This window comes from Coccinella septempunctata, chromosome 7 (genome assembly GCF_907165205.1).
Source record: "Coccinella septempunctata chromosome 7, icCocSept1.1, whole genome shotgun sequence".
Classification (NCBI taxonomy): Eukaryota; Metazoa; Arthropoda; class Insecta; order Coleoptera; family Coccinellidae; genus Coccinella; species Coccinella septempunctata.
This window is the reverse complement of record NC_058195.1, coordinates 21,983,342-21,998,079: the sequence shown is the minus strand read 5'-3', so window position 1 is coordinate 21,998,079 and position 14,738 is coordinate 21,983,342.

Here is a 14,738-nt window from a genome sequence, read left to right as displayed (position 1 = left end):
AACGGTGAGAGATAAGCTTTTGAGAATGCTCGCAATGGATTCAACTTATTTGAAAACCTATATTTTCATATCAAACTCTCAAATATCTGACTTCGTTTGAAAAAAAAAATCGAATTTATTGTTTTTCCATTTTTCATTTTCCAGTTCACTTTGAACTGCTCTCTGGAGTGCAATTCTCTATTGAATCATCACCTGTTGGGTTTGGTTGAATCAAAAAAGTAAGTATTATACACTCCATATCCTAAAACAGTAGTAGGACACCCTGATTTGTATGCAGAGGAGCAAATAGGTCATTTTAGGGGGGTCTAAGCCCTTGCTCATTTTTGACCCAGAAAATCGAGATTTTCGATATTTAGTTGTTGAGCTGGAATCAAAGCCTGATCAATGCTGATAACGAAACCGAAAATCCCAATTGGATCAGACGAATATAACAAGAGATATTGCAGATTGAAATTTGCAACTTTTGAAAAATGCCATTTTCAAGATGACAATCTGAACGGAGAGAGATAGGCTTTCAGGAATACTTGCTATAGATTCAGCATATTCGGAAACCTATATTTTCATGATGAACTTTCAAATATCGGACGTTGTTTGAAGAAAAATCGAATATTGTTTTTCCATTTTTCATTTTCCAGTTCAATTTGAACTGCTCTCTGGAGTGCAATTCTCTATTGAATCATCAACTGTTTAGTTTGATGGAATCAACAAAGTAAGTATTATACACTCCATATCCTAAGACAGTAGTTGAACTTCCTGATTTTCAGGCAGAAGAGCAAATAGGTCATTTTAGGGGTCTAACCCCTTGCTCATTTTTGAACCAAAAAAATCGAGATTTTCGATTTTTAGTTTTTGCGCTGGAATGGAAGCCTCATCAACGCTGATTACGAAACCGGAAATCCCAATTGGATCAGACGAATATAACAAGAGATATTGCAGATTGAAATTTGCAACCTTTGGAAAATGACATTTCCAAAATGAAAATCTGAACGGTGGGAGATAGGCTTTCGGGAATGCTCGCAATAGATTCAGCGTATTTGAGAACCCTTATTTTCATATCAAACCTTCAAATATCTGACTTCGTAAAAAAAAATCGAATTTATTGTTTTTCCATTTTCAATTTTCCAGTTCACTTTGAAGTGCTCTCTGGAGTGCAATTCTCTATAGAATCATCAACTGTTTGGTTTGGTTGAGTCAACAAAGTAAGTATTATACACTCCATATCCTAAGACTGTAGTAGGACACCCTGATTTTTATGCAAAGGAGCAAATAGGTCATTTTAGGGGGGTCTAACACCTTGCTCATTTTTGACCCAAAAAATCGAGATTTTCGATATTTAGTTTTTGAGCTGGAATGGAAGCCTTATCAATGCTGATTACGAAACCGGAAATCCCAATTGGATCAGACGAATATAACAAGAGATATTGCAGATTGAAATTTTCAACTTTTGAAAAATGACATTTCCAAAATGAAAATCTGAACGGTGAGAGATAGGTTTTCGAGAATGCTCGCTCGCAATGGATTCAGCCTATTTGAAAACCTATATTTTTATGATAAACTTTCAAATATCTGACTTTGTTTAAAAAATAATCGAATTTATTGTTTTTCCATTTTTCATTTTCCAGTTCACTTTGAACTGCTCTCTGGAGTGCAATTCTCTATTGAATCATCAACTGTTAGGTTTGGTTGAATCAAAAAAGTGAGTATTATACACTTCATATCCTAAGACAGTAGTAGGACACCCTGATTTTTATGCAAAGGAGCAAATAGGTCATTTTAGGGGGGTCTAACCCCTTGCTGATTTTTGACCCAAAAAATCGAGATTTTCGACATTTAGGTCTTGAGATGGAATGGAAGCCTTATCAATGCTGATTACGAAACCGGAAATCCCAATTGGATCAGACAAATATAACAAGAGATATCGCAGATTGAAATTTGCAACTTTCGAAAAATGCCATTTTCAAGATGAAAATCTGAACGGAGAGAGATAGGCTTTCAGGAATACTCGCTATAGATTCAGCATATTCGAAAACCTATATTTTCATGATGAACTTTCAAATATCCGACGTTTTTCAAAGAAAAATCGAATTTATCGTTTTTCCATTTTCAATTTTCCAGTTCACTTTGAAGTGCTCTCTGGAGTGCAATTCTCTATAGAATCATCAACTGTTTGGTTTGGTTGAGTCAACAAAGTAAGTATTATACACTCCATATCCTAAGACAGTAGTAGGACACCCTGATTTTTATGCAAAGGAGCAAATATGTCATTTTAGGAGGGTCTAACCCCTCTCTCATTTTTGACTCAAAAAAATCGAGATTTTCGATTTTTAGTTTTTGCGCTGGAATGGAAGCCTCATCAACGCTGATTACGAAACCGGAAATCCCAATTGGATCAGACGAATGTAACAAGAGATATTGCAGATTGAAATTTGCAACTTTTGAAAAATGACATTTCCAAAATGAAAATCTGAACGGTGGGAGATAGGCTTTCGGAAATGCTCGCAATAGATTCAGCGTAATTGAAAACCTTTATTTTCATACCAAGCCTCAAAATATCTGACTTTGTTTAAAAAAAAATCGAATTTATTGTTTTTCCATTTTTCATTTACCAGTTCATTTTGAACTGCTCTCTGGAGTGCAATTCTCTATTGAATCATCAACTGTTAGGTTTGGTTGAATCAACAAAGTAAGTATTATACACTCCATATCCTAAGACAGTAGTAGGACACCCTGATTTTTATGCAATGGAGCAAATAGGTCATTTTAGGGGGGTCTAACCCCTTGCTGATTTTTGACCCAAAAAATCGAGATTTTCGACATTTAGGTCTTGAGTTGGAATGGAAGCCTTATCAATGCTGATTACGAAACCGGAATTCCCAATTGGATCAGACAAATATAACACGAGATATCGCAGATTGAAATTTGCAACTTTCGAAAATTGCCATTTTCAAGATGAAAATCTGAACGGAGAGAGATAGGCATTCAGGAATACTTGCTATAGATTCAGCATATTCGAAAACCTATATTTTCATGATGAACTTTCAAATATCCGACGTTTTTTAAAGAAAAATCGAATTGATCGTTTTTTCATTTTTCATTTTCCAGTTCACTTCGAACTGCTCTCTGGAGTGCAATTCTCTATTGTATCATCAACTGTTAGGTTCGGTTGAATCAAAAAAGTGAGTTTGTTTCATCCTTGTTAGTACTAACTTCCAAAGATGAGACGAAGACTTCACAATTATCCTCGCCAACAGTAGACTTCGGATTCACCATTTTCACCGGACGTTCATTTTCCTTTTCCGCAGAATTTGTGTTTTCAGATGTCGGCAATAATGATTTCTTCACTGGTTGCAAGGAGCCAGTTGAAAAACCGACAGATGGCTTCTTTGATGCTGATGTACCGTCTCCGAATTTCTCCAAGATACTAATATAATTTTTCAATATTTTTATTTTATCATCAAGTTCATCAATCAACCTGTCTTTACCCCCAATGATCCTGTTCAAGTATTCCACCTCCAGATCTACATTCTTTTCTTCAACAGTATCGCCATTCTTTGGGACTTCATGGGCGTTATCTGCTACAAACATTTCATCCTCCACAGTCAAACTATGGAGTTGGGAAACGGAATTTTCGAAACACAGTTCATTCAGACCACTAAGACGTGTTCTCAGCTTCTCAACTTCCAACTCTGATTGTTTCAGTTTTGAGGTTATATCATCGCAGCAGAGCAATCTTCCTTTTTGGTCCACAAAAATACCACAAACTTTCAGTACACAACTAAAATGATATGAACTATTGCATCTAAAGCACGTTATGTAAGTTTTCACTTCTTTTACACATTTCTTGCAATAAATTTCCACACCGTTATTCGTACGTGGCCGAGCCATTGCGAGAGGGGGGTTAGACCCCCCTAAAATGACCCCTTTGCATAAAAATCAGGGTGTCCTACTACTGTCTTAGGATATGGAGTGTATGAAACTCACTTTTTCGATTCAACCGAACCTAACAGTTGATGATTCAATAGAGAATTGCACTCTAGAGAGCACTCCAAAGTGAACTGGAAAATGAAAAATTGAAAAAAAAATAAATTCGATTTTTTTTTTAAACAAAGTCAGATATTTGAAAGTTTATCATGAAAATATAGGTTTTCAAATAAGCTGAATCCATTGCGAGCATTCTGGAAAGCCTATCTCTCACCTATCAGATTTTCATTTTGGAAATGTCATTTTTCAACAGTTGAAAATTTCAATCTGCAATATCTCTTGTATATTCGTCTGATCCAATTGGGATTTCCGGTTTCGTAATCAGCATTGATAAGGCTTCTATTCCAGCTCAAAAACTAAATATCGAAAATCTCGATTTTTTGGGTCAAAAATGAGCAAGGGGTTAGACCCCCCTAAAATGACCCCTTTGCATAAAAATCAGAATGTCCTACTACTGTCTTTGGATATGGAGTGTATAATACTTACTTTGTTGATTCAACCAAACCTAACAGTTGATGATTCTATCCCTAATAGCACACAACGTCCTTGGGACGTCCAATTCATGTCCATTTAACGTCGGAACGTCCATGTACTTGATTTGTATGTCCTTTGGACTTCCGTTTCCGGACAGTTTTAGGACGTCCAAGATGGATATCCATTGTTAGTCCAATTTATGTACAATGTCCGTATCGGATATCCATTGGATGCCTGTGATGGACATAATACGGACCATATGACACATGTCCGTATCATGTAGTCCCAAAATGGTCCCTGACCGACTTAATACATGCAATGTCAAATATATATCCTTACTGGATATCCATTAGTTGTCCGAGATGAACATAGTACGGACCATATAACTTATATACATATATATATATTACATGGTCCGTATAACGTCCATCACGGACACCTAGTGGATATCCGGTAGGGACATCTTTCGAATGTCCATACCGGATATTCACTAGGAGTCCGTAATGGACCTAATATGGACTAAATAACATGTATATATTACATGGTCCGTATAACGTCCATGACGGACACCTATTGGATATCCGGTAGGGACATCTTTTGAATGTCCATACCGGATATTCACTAGGAGTCCGTAAGGGACGTAATATGGACCAAATAACATGTATATGTTACATGGTCCGTATAACGTCCATCACGGACACCTAGTGGATATCCGGTAGGGACATATTTTGAATGTCCATACCGGATATTCACTAGGTGTCCGTAATATGGACCAAATAAAACATACATGTATATCAATGAACACCGAAATTTAATATTATTTTTCACTAAACTCCATTTTTCTGCTTTGTAGTATATGAATATCTTATGAATATTATATTATGTATAACGTTATGATGAACGAAGACTTAATACTTGAGTAATTACTATTATAAAATAATCTATATTTGAGTTTCAAGACTTCAGTTTTTATTATATGGCATTTCTGTATTAATCGACTACTATTCCATAAATCAGTTAACAATATAATGAATATGTTCCTACAAGTAGATATATCGTATGGTCTCGGTAGCTAGGACGGTTGCACCGAAGACTCTGTAATGCGGTGTCTTCACGTACTCGCGAGTTCGAATCCGGGCCAAGTGTAAAAACTTTCTAGTAAGTATGGATTAAAATGAGAACAACACAGAAAAAATAATATCTGCGTCTGAGTGTAAGACATTGGGTTCTAGGACATTAAAATTCTAATAGATAGGATAGCCAACGTCGTGGTAAATTTTTGTACCGTTGAGATTGCTAATGATGGTCCCAACGGGATATCCATTGGACGTCCGCGATGGACGTCCGAATTCTGTTCAAAGTTGTGACATTTGTACGTCCCTCGGATGTCCATAGAACGTCCATTGTACCAGAAATGGACGTCCCATGGATGTCCGTAATGTCCGAAGAGGACGTCCTATGGATGTCCATAGGACTACTTTGTGCATTAGGGATAGAGAATTGCACTCCAGAGAGCAGTTCAAAGTGAACTGGAAAATTGAAAATGGAAAAACAATAAATTCGATTTTTTTTTTAACGAAGCCAGATATTTGAAGGTTTGGTATGAAAATAAAGGTTTTCAAATACGCCGAATCTATTGCGAGCATTCCCGAAAGCCTTTATCCCACCGATCAGATTTTCATTTTGGAAATGTCATTTTTCAAAAGTTGCAAATTTCAATCTGCAATATCTCTTGTTATATTCATCTGATCCAATTGGGATTTCCGGTTTCGTAATCAGCGTTGATGAGGCTTCCGTTCCAGCGCAAAAACTAAAAATCGAAAATCTCGATTTTTTTGGGTCAAAAATGAGCAAGGGGTTAGACCCCCCTAAAATGACCTATTTGCTTTTCTGCCTGAAAATCAGTAAGTTCAACTACTGTCTTAGGATATGGAGTGTATAATACTTACTTTGTTGATTCCACCAAACTAAACAGTTGATGATTCAAAAGAGAATTGCACTCCAGAGAGCAGTTCAAATTGAACTGGAAAATGAAAAATGGAAAAACAATAAATTCGATTTTTCTTTGAACAACGTCGGATATTTGAAAGTTCATCATGAAAATATAGGTTTCCGAATATGCTGAATCTATAGCAAGTATTCCTGAAAGCCTATCTCTCTCCGTTCAGATTTTCATCTTGAAAATGGCATTTTTCAAAAGTTGCAAATTTCAATCTGCAATATCTCTTGTTATATTCGTCTGATCCAATTGGGATTTCCGGTTTCGTAATCAGCGTTTATGAGGCTTCCGTTCCAGCGCAAAAACTTAAAATCGAAAATCTCGATTTTTTGGGTCAAAAATGAGCAAGGGGTTAGACCCCCCTAAAATGACCTATTTGCTCTTCTGCCTGAAAATCAGGAAGTTCAACTACTGTCTTAGGATATGGAGTGTATAATACTTACTTTGTTGATTCCACCAAACTAAACAGTTGATGATTCAATAGAGAATTGCACTCCAGAGAGCAGTTCAAATTGAACTGGAAAATGAAAAATGGAAAAACAATAAATTCGATTATTTTTTGAACAACGTCGGATATTTGAAAGTTCATCATGAAAATATAGGTTTCCGAATATGCTGAATCTATAGCAAGTATTCCTGAAAGCCTATCCCTCTCCGTTCAGATTTTCATCTTGAAAATGGCATTTTTCAAAAGTTGCAAATTTCAATCTGCAATATCTCTTGTTATATTCGTCTGATCCAATTGGGATTTCCGGTTTCGTTATCAGCATTGATCAGGCTTTGATTCCAGCTCAACAACTAAATATCGAAAATCTCGATTTTCTGGGTCAAAAATGAGCAAGGGCTTAGACCGCCCTAAAATGACCTATTTGCTCCTCTGCATACAAATCAGGGTGTCCTACTACTGTTTTAGGATATGGAGTTTATAATACTTACTTTTTTGATTCAACCAAACCCAACAGGTGATGATTCAATAGAGAATTGCACTCCAGAGAGCAGTTCAAAGTGAACTGGAAAATGAAAAATGGAAAAACAATAAATTCGATTTTTTTTTTCAAACGAAGTCAGATATTTGAGAGTTTGATATGAAAATATAGGTTTTCAAATAAGCTGAATCCATTGCGAGCATTCTCAAAAGCCTATCTCTCACCGTTCAGATTTTCATTTTGGAAATGTCATTTTTCAAAAGTTGCAAATTTCAATCTGCAATATCTCTTGTTATATTCGTCTGATCCAATTGGGATTTCCGGTTTCGTAATCAGCATTAATTAGGCTTCCATTCCAGCTCAAAAACTAAATATCGAAAATCTCGATTTTTTGGGTCAAAAATGAGCAAGGGAGACCCCCCTAAAATGACCTATTTGCTCCTCTGCATAAAAATCAGGGTGTCCTACTACTGTCTTAGGATATGGAGTGTATGGTACTTACTTTTTTGATTCAACCAAACCTAACAGTTGATGATTCTATAGACAATTGCACTCCAGAGAGCAGTTCAAAGTGAACTGGAAAATTGAAAATCAAAAATCAATAAATTCGATTTTTTTTTTACGAAGTCAGATATTTGAAGGTTTGATATGAAAATTAAGGTTCTCAAATACGCTGAATCTATTGGAAGCATTCCCGGAAGCCCATCTCCCACCGTTCAGATTTTCATTTTGGAAATGTCATTTTCCAAAGGTTGCAAATTTCAATCTGCAATATCTCTTGTTATATTCGTCTGATCCAATTGGGATTTCCGGTTTCGTGATCAGCGTTGATGAGGCTTCTATTCCAGCGCAAAAACTAAAAATCGAAAATCTCGATTTTTTGGGTCAAAAATGAGCGAGGAGTTAGACCCCCCTAAAATGACCTATTTGCTCTTCTGCCTGAAAATCAGGAAGTTCAACTACTGTCTTAGGATATGGAGTGTATGAAACTCACTTTTTTGATTCAACCGAACCTAACAGTTGATGATTCAATAGAGAATTGCACTCCAGAGAGCAGTTCAAAGTGATCTGGAAAATGAAAAATGGAAAAACAATAAATTCGGTTTTTTTTTTAAACAAAGTCAGATATTTGAAGGCTTGGTATGAAAATAAAGGTTTTCAAATACGCTGAATCTATTGCGAGCATTCTTGAAAGCCTATCTCCCACCGTTCAGATTTTCATTTTGGAAATGTAATTTTTCAAAAGTAGCAAATTTCAATCTGCAATATCTCTTGTTATGTTTGTCTGATCCAATTGGGATTTCCGGTTTCGTAATCAGCGTTGATGAGGCTTCTATTCCAGCGCAAAAACTAAAAATCGAAAATCTCGATTTTTTGGGGCAAAAATGAGCGAGGGGTTAGACCCCCCTAAAATGACCTATTTGCTCTTCTGCCTGAAAATCAGGAAGTTCAACTACTGTCTTAGGATATGGAGTGTATAATACTTACTTTGTTGATTCCACCAAACCAAACAGTTGATGATTCCATAGAGAATTGCACTCCAGAGAGCAGTTCAAAGTGAACTGGAAAATGAAAAATGAAAAAACGATAAATTCGATTTTTCTTTAAAATACGTCGGATATTTGAAAGTTCATCATGAAAATATAGGTTTTCGAATATGCTGAATCCATAGCAAGTATTCCTGAAAGCCTATCTCTCTCCGTTCAGATTTTCATCTTGAAAATGGCATTTTTCAAAAGTTGCAAATTTCAATCTGCAATATCTCTTGTTATATTCGTCTGATCCAATTGGGATTTCCGGTTTCGTAATCAGCATTGATAAGGTTTCCATTCAAACGCAAGACCTAAATGTCGAAAATCTCGATTTTTCGGCTCAAAAATCAGCAAGGGGTTAGACCCCCCCTAAAATGACCTATTTGCTCCTTTGCATAAAAATCAGGGTGTCCTACTACTGTCTTAGGATATGGAGTGTATAATACTTACTTTGTTGATTCAACCAAACCTAACAGTTTATGATTCAATAGAGAATTGCACTCCAGAGAGCAGCTCAAAATGTACTGGAAAATGAAAAATGGAAAAACAATAAATTCGATTTTTTTTTTAACAAAGTCAGATATTTGAAGGCTTGGTATGAAAATAAAGGTTTTCAACTACGCTGAATTTATTGCGAGCATTTCCGAAAGCCTATCTCCCACCGTTCAGATTTTCATTTTGGAAATGTCATTTTTCAAAAGTTGCAAATTTCAATCTGCAATATCTCTTGTTACATTCGTCTGATCCAATTGGGATTTCCGGTTTCGTAATCAGCGTTGATGGGGCTTCCATTCCAGCGCAAAAACTCAAAATCGAAAATCTCGATTTTTTGGGTCAAAAATGAGAGAGGGATTAGACCCCCCTAAAATGACCTATTTGCTCCTTTGCATAAAAATCAGGGTGTCTTACTACTGTCTCAGGATATGGAGTGTATAATACTTACTTTGTTGACTCAACCAAACCTAACAGTTGATGATTCTATAGAGAATTGCACTCCAGAGAGCCAAAGTGAACTGGAAAATTGAAAATCGAAAATCAATAAATTCGATTTTTTCTTGAACGAAGTCAGATATTTGCAGGTTTGGTATGAAAATAAAGGTTTTCGAATACGCTGAATCTATTGCGAGCATTCCCGAAAGCCTATCTCCCACCGTTCAGATTTTCATTTTGAAAATGTCATTTTTCAAAAGTTGCAAATTTCAATCTGCAATATCTCTTGTTACATTCGTCTGATCCAATTGGGATTTCCGGTTTCGTAATCAGCATTGATTAGCCTTCCATCCCAGCTCAAGAACTAAATATCGAAAATCTCGATTTTTTGGGTCAAAAATGAGCAAGGGAGACCCCCCTAAATGACCTATTTGCTCCTCTGCATAAAAATCAGGGTGTCCTACTACTGTCTTAGGATATGGAGTGTATGGTACTTACTTTTTTGATTCAACCAAACCTAACAGTTGATGATTCTATAGAGAATTGCACTCCAGAGAGCAGTTCAAAGTGAACTGGAAAATTGAAAATCGAAAATCAATAAATTCGATTTTTTTTTAAACAAAGTCAGATATTTGAAAGTTTATCATGAAAATATAGGTCTTCAAATAAGCTGAATCCATTGCGAGCATTCTGGAAAGCCTATCTCTCACCGATCAGATTTTCATTTTGGAAATGTCATTTTTCAACAGTTGAAAACTTCAATCTGCAATATCTCTTGTATATTCGTCTGATCCAATTGGGATTTCCGGTTTCGTTATCAGCATTGATCAGGCTTTGATTCCAGCTCAACAACTAAATATCGAAAATCTCGATTTTCTGGGTCAAAAATGAGCGAGGGCTTAGACCCCCCTAAAATGACCTATTTGCTCCTCTGCATACAAATCAGGGTGTCCTACTACTGTTTTAGGATATGGAGTGTATAATACTTACTTTTTTGATTCAACCAAACCCAACAGGTGATGATTCAATAGAGAATTGCACTCCAGAGAGCAGTTCAAAGTGAACTGGAAAATGAAAAATGGAAAAACAATAAATTCGATTTTTTTTTTCAAACGAAGTCGGATATTCGAGAGTTTGATATGAAAATATAGGTTTTCAAATAAGCTGAATCCATTGCGAGCATTCTCAAAAGCCTATCTCTCACCGTTCAGATTTTCATTTTGGAAATGTCATTTTTCAAAAGTTGCAAATTTCAATCTGCAATATCTCTTGTTATATTCGTCTGATCCAATTGGGATTTCCGGTTTCGTAATCAACATTAATTAGGCTTCCATTCCAGCTCAAAAACTAAATATCGAAAATCTCGATTTTTTGGGTCAAAAATGAGCAAGGGAGACCCCCCTAAAATGACCTATTTGCTCCTCTGCATAAAAATCAGGGTGTCCTACTACTGTCTTAGGATATGGAGTGTATGGTACTTACTTTTTTGATTCAACCAAACCTAACAGTTGATGATTCTATAGACAATTGCACTCCAGAGAGCAGTTCAAAGTGAACTGGAAAATTGAAAATCAAAAATCAATAAATTCGATTTTTTTTTTACGAAGTCAGATATTTGAAGGTTTGATATGAAAATTAAGGTTCTCAAATACGCTGAATCTATTGGAAGCATTCCCGGAAGCCCATCTCCCACCGTTCAGATTTTCATTTTGGAAATGTCATTTTCCAAAGGTTGCAAATTTCAATCTGCAATATCTCTTGTTATATTCGTCTGATCCAATTGGGATTTCCGGTTTCGTAATCAGCATTGATGAGGCTTCTATTCCAGCGCAAAAACTAAAAATCGAAAATCTCGATTTTTTGGGTCAAAAATGAGCGAGGAGTTATACCCCCCTAAAATGACCTATTTGCTCTTCTGCCTGAAAATCAGGAAGTTCAACTACTGTCTTAGGATATGGAGTGTATGAAACTCACTTTTTTGATTCAACCGAACCTAACAGTTGATGATTCAATAGAGAATTGCACTCCAGAGAGCAGTTCAAAGTGATCTGGAAAATGAAAAATGGAAAAACAATAAATTCGGTTTTTTTTTTAAACAAAGTCAGATATTTGAAGGCTTGGTATGAAAATAAAGGTTTTCAAATACGCTGAATCTATTGCGAGCATTCCCGAAAGCCTATCTCCCACCGTTCAGATTTTCATTTTGGAAATGTAATTTTTCAAAAGTAGCAAATTTCAATCTGCAATATCTCTTGTTATGTTTGTCTGATCCAATTGGGATTTCCGGTTTCGTAATCAGCGTTGATGAGGCTTCTATTCCAGCGCAAAAACTAAAAATCGAAAATCTCGATTTTTTGGGGCAAAAATGAGCGAGGGGTTAGACCCCCCTAAAATGACCTATTTGCTCTTCTGCCTGAAAATCAGGAAGTTCAACTACTGTCTTAGGATATGGAGTGTATAATACTTACTTTGTTGATTCCACCAAACCAAACAGTTGATGATTCAATAGAGAATTGCACTCCAGAGAGCAGTTCAAAGTGAACTGGAAAATGAAAAATGAAAAAACGATAAATTCGATTTTTCTTTAAAAAACGTCGGATATTTGAAAGTTCATCATGAAAATATAGGTTTTCGAATATGCTGAATCCATAGCAAGTATTCCTGAAAGCCTATCTCTCTCCGTTCAGATTTTCATCTTGAAAATGGCATTTTTCAACAGTTGAAAACTTCAATCTGCAATATCTCTTGTATATTCGTCTGATCCAATTGGGATTTCCGGTTTCGTAATCAGCATTGATAAGGCTTCCATTCCAGCTCAAAAACTAAATATCGAAAATCCCGATTTTTTGTGTCAAAAATGAGCGAGGGGTTAGACCCCCCTAAAATGACCTATTTGCTCTTCTGCCTGAAAATCAGGAAGTTCAACTACTGTCTTAGGATATGGAGTGTATAATACTCACTTCGTTGATTCCACCAATTTAAACAGTTGATGGTTCAATAGAGAATTGCACTCCAGAGAGCAGTTCAAATTGAACTGGAAAATGAAAAATGGAAAAACAATAAATTCGATTTTTTTTCGAACAAAGTCAGATATTTGAAAGTTTATCATGAAAATATATGTTCTCAAATAAGCTGAATCCTGTGCGAGCATTCTCGAAAGCCTATCTCTCACCGTTCAGATTTTCATTTTGGAAATGTCATTTTTCACAAGTTGAAAATTTCAATCTGCAATATCTCTTGTTATATTCATCTGATCCAATTGGGATTTCCAGTTTCGTAATCAGCATTGATAAGGCTTTCATTCCAGCTCGAAAACTAAATATCGAAAATCTAGATTTTTTGGGTCAAAAATGAGCAAGGAGTTAGACCCCCCTAAAATGACCTATTTGCTACTCTGCATAAAAATCAGGGTGTCCTACTACTGTCTTAGGATATGGAATATATAAAACTCACTTTTTTGATTCAACCGAACCTAACAGTTGATGATTCTATAGAGAATTGCACTCCAGAGAGCCCTTCAAAGTGAACTGGAAAATTGAAAATGGAAAAACAATAAATTCGATTTTTTTTTTACGAAGTCAGATATTTGACGGTTCGATATGAAAATAAAGGTTCTCAAATACGCTGAATCTATTGCGAGCATTCCCGAAAGTCTATCTCCCACCGTTCAGATTTTCATTTTGGAAATGTCATTTTTCAAAATTTGAAAATTTCAATCTGCAATATTTCTTGTTATATTCGTCTGATCCAATTGGAATTTCCGGTTTCGTAATTAGCATTGATAAGGCTTCCATTCCAGCTCAAAAACCAAATATCGAAAATCTCGATTTTTTGGGTCAAAAATGAGCAAGGGGTTAGACCCCCCTAAAATGACCTATTTGCTCCTCTGCATAAAAATCAGGGTATCCTACTACTGCCTTAGGATATGGAATATATGAAACTCACTTTTTTGATTCAACCGAACCTAACAGTTGATGATTCAATAGAGAATTGCACTCCAGAGAGCAGTTCGAAGTGAACTGGAAAATGAAAAATGAAAAAACGATCAACTCGATTTTTCTTTAAAAAACGTCGGATATTTGAAAGTTCATCATGAAAATATAGGTTTTCGAATATGCTGAATCTATAGCAAGTATTCCTGAAAGCCTATCTCTCTCCGTTCAGATTTTCATCTTGAAAATTGCAATTTTAGAAAGTTGCAAATTTCAATCTGCGATATCTCGTGTTATATTTGTCTGATCCAATTGGGAATTCCGGTTTCGTAATCAGCATTGATAAGGCTTCCATTCCAACTCAAGACCTAAATGTCGAAAATCTCGATTTTTTGGGTCAAAAATCAGCAAGGGGTTAGACCCCCCTAAAATGACCTATTTGCTCCATTGCATAAAAATCAGGGTGTCCTACTACTGTCTTAGGATATGAAGTGTATGATACTTACTTTGTTGATTCAACCAAACCTAACAGTTGATGATTCAATAGAGAATTGCACTCCAGAGAGCCGTTCAAAATGAACTGGTAAATGAAAAATGGAAAAACAATAAATTCGATTTTTTTTTAAACAAAGTCAGATATTTTGAGGCTTGGTATGAAAATAAAGGTTTTCAATTACGCTGAATCTATTGCGAGCATTTCCGAAAGCCTATCTCCCACCGTTCAGATTTTCATTTTGGAAATGTCATTTTTCAAAAGTTGCAAATTTCAATCTGCAATATCTCTTGTTACATTCGTCTGATCCAATTGGGATTTCCGGTTTCGTAATCAGCGTTGATGAGGCTTCCATTCCAGCGCAAAAACTAAAAATCGAAAATCTCGATTTTTTGGGTCAAAAATGAGCAAGGGGTTAGACCCCCCTAAAATGACCTATTTGCTTTTCTGCCTGAAAATCAGGGAGTTCAA